Source organism: Octodon degus, unplaced genomic scaffold (assembly GCF_000260255.1).
Source record: "Octodon degus isolate 3935 unplaced genomic scaffold, OctDeg1.0 scaffold00045, whole genome shotgun sequence".
In the NCBI taxonomy this organism is placed as follows: domain Eukaryota; kingdom Metazoa; phylum Chordata; class Mammalia; order Rodentia; family Octodontidae; genus Octodon; species Octodon degus.
In genome coordinates, this window is record NW_004524621.1 from 6,877,827 (window position 1) to 6,880,405 (window position 2,579).

Below are 2,579 nucleotides of genomic sequence, written 5' to 3' on the forward strand. Positions count from 1 at the left end.
TTCAACACTGGCCCCATGGAAAAAATGTTGTATACTGCAAGTCTAAACTTGAGTGTACACGAACAGCCTTTTAAAGCCCAGGCAGAACAGCCTGGTTCTCAGCTCCTCTCTGGGCTACTTGTGCAGGCACGAAGGGCCAGCCAGGGCCTCCATGGTCCACTTTCCCTCCAATCAAATTTACATTACCTGAGGAAACCATGTCACTCCCAGTCAGGTCACACATCTAAGACTCAAATCCCTCCCTCTCCACAGCACAGCCACCAGCTGTCCTTAAGATGCAGGCTAGCTCAGGAAGGAAAGACCAAGATCCCTGCAAGGTGTCTGCAGTTGCAGAAACAGAGCATGGACACCACCAACAAGTAGGTGGCAGGGTTGGGCTGGGCTGTATGAGTTTCAGCCTTTTCCAGGCAACTTAAGAAAAGTCCTGGGCCAGCCAGGGGGCCATAAGGGTGGAACCCAGTGTTCCTCTTGACTACTTCTAGTACTTGTCCTTAGGGCAATGTGGAGCACTGGTGCACCCCCATACATTTCATTTTCCTACAAGTCCAAGATTTAAAAAAAAAAAAAAAAAGCAGTCTTTTATTTTAAACCAGCTACACTCTCAAAAAAGCCCAGGATGTTCTTTACATTTTTAGAACAGCTGCCAGTTAATAATGGCAAAGAAAAAAGCACGCTGACCCTCTCAAAGCTGGTGAATATAATTAAGGCTTCTGGGTATAAATGCTACAGGTCTAAATGCCCTGGGATGACCCTATTTTCAGCTGGCCCAGCACAAAGAACCACATCTGGGTTAAAGGTCCCAGGCAAAAGCACTCTGTCGCCTGCAGGGGCATCTGTTCTGGTAAAGAAGATAGGCAGCTGCACTGGGCCAGAGGGTCTTGCATCCTACTGAGCTACTCAGGGATGGTGGGGACTCCTCAAGTTTCCCTGGGTGAGGTCACTTCTCCACAGGATGGCCCAGCAAGCAGACCTGAGGATTTACTCCATCCTCACTGTGGGAAGTTGAGCAATAGCTGCATTCTGGAATTCCAGTTGTATCCTAAGGCCATGCAGTGGCAGAGCACAGACACAGGCAAGGTGAATATTGTGAAGATGTAGTATGTGGCTGGGCCACCCTCCTGACTCTCCAGGAGTTCTCAGATGCAGATGGGGACAAGCCCTGGGATTGGTTTCCTGTGCCATAGACCTTGGAAGACCACTGAGGAATGACTAGACTAGCAGGCCATTGTCCAGGTCTGAGACGCCTCCAGTCTGTAGGACCAGGGCCAAGCACTGCTCCAAGAGGAAGTTGTTCTAGCTGTCCAGCATCTACAACCTCCGGTCCGACAATGGGGCGTACCAGGCCCAGGTGGGCGGGGGCTCGCCAGCTCACAGCACGTGAGGAAGGAGGCAGGGCAGGCAGAAGGCTGAGCGGGTCCACGCGGTTCCTCTGCCGGTAAGGGTCTGGGCGGGAAAGGGCCTCCACAGAGAAGACAGGGCGGGGGAAGCGGCGCTCAAGGCCTCCACCTGGCAGCCACGCGGGAAGTTACAGAAGGCAAGCCGCGGCGATTCTGCCTCTCCGAGCTCTAGGCGCGGCTGAGCCTACTCAGCTCAGCCCCCAGAGACCCCAGCAAACTGCGGACCCCAGCCCGCGCCCCGCGCACTCACCCACGGGCCGGAGCCCGAAATCAGGGACCCCGGCACCCGGCCTGCACCCCTCACTCACTCAGGGACCACCGCGCCCTGGCCCGCAACCCGCACTCATCACAGGTGCCCTGCACCCCGCACTTACCCCACGTGCCCCGCAGTCCCGCACGTGCGCTGATCGCGTTCCCACAGACTAGCTAGAGCCTGGACTGTGCGATCCGCGGCCCTCCGGTTCGCGCGCACACAGACTACAGCGCCCACAATGCAGCGCGGTGAGCGCGGGGGGCCTGCTGGGACGGGCGTGGTCTCAGTGACCACGCCCCTGAGAGAAGGTACTCCAGAGGTGGGTGTGCAGCCGCAAGGACAAACCCTGTGGCGCCACGCCCCTTACGGGTGCGATCTTTTCGGTCCTAGGACTTTCCCAAGTGATAGCAAGAGCCCTCGGGGCACGGACAGACCTACGTGTGTTCTCCAGCGGCTCCTCTGCCCGTGTGCCCTCAAGCTCGTCCCCCGCCTCCACCCTGCGACCTCTGCTGGCCCGACCCTCTTATGTGTCATCACCGCCAGTCCCCTACCACAGCTCGAACCATCCCACCGAGAGTCCACTCCAGAGTGCCGATGACACCTCTGCCCGCTCCCCCATCAGTGGCAACCTAGCCATGACTCAGGTTGGAAGCCATGTGTCCAGCGCTCCTTAGGACCTGTGTCTCCGCCCAGCCAAGAGTCCAGAATGACTGTGCCACACTCCTGCCTGACCATCAGCTGACCAGGCTGGAAGCTGAGATGGGAGGGACTGTGAAGTATGCACATCCCCACCCACCCACCCCGGCGCCCAGCAGGTGGAATGCTTCGCAGAGGGACACTGGCAGCTAGCCATGCTGCTGGAGAACTAGGTTTGGCAAAAGCCCCTGCCTATGCCTCATTCCTTTGCAGTTCTGCAGGCCAAGCCCACA

General features: G+C 57.5%; 1 protein-coding gene across 7 annotated transcripts in view; it reads right to left on the minus strand.

The window, feature by feature from the left end:
• Slc19a1 (solute carrier family 19 member 1) overlaps positions 1–2,356 on the minus strand; it is an 18,272-nt gene extending 15,916 nt beyond the window's left edge. For 3 of the 7 annotated variants that reach the window (XM_023715989.1, XM_023715994.1, XM_004631973.2), the window contains exon 1: positions 1,772–1,885. The gene's annotated coding sequence lies outside the window, so the exon portion shown is untranslated. The other 4 variants (XM_023715993.1, XM_023715992.1, XM_023715991.1 and 1 more) reach the window with 4 other exon arrangements.
• Between the last annotated feature and the right edge of the window lie 223 nt (positions 2,357–2,579).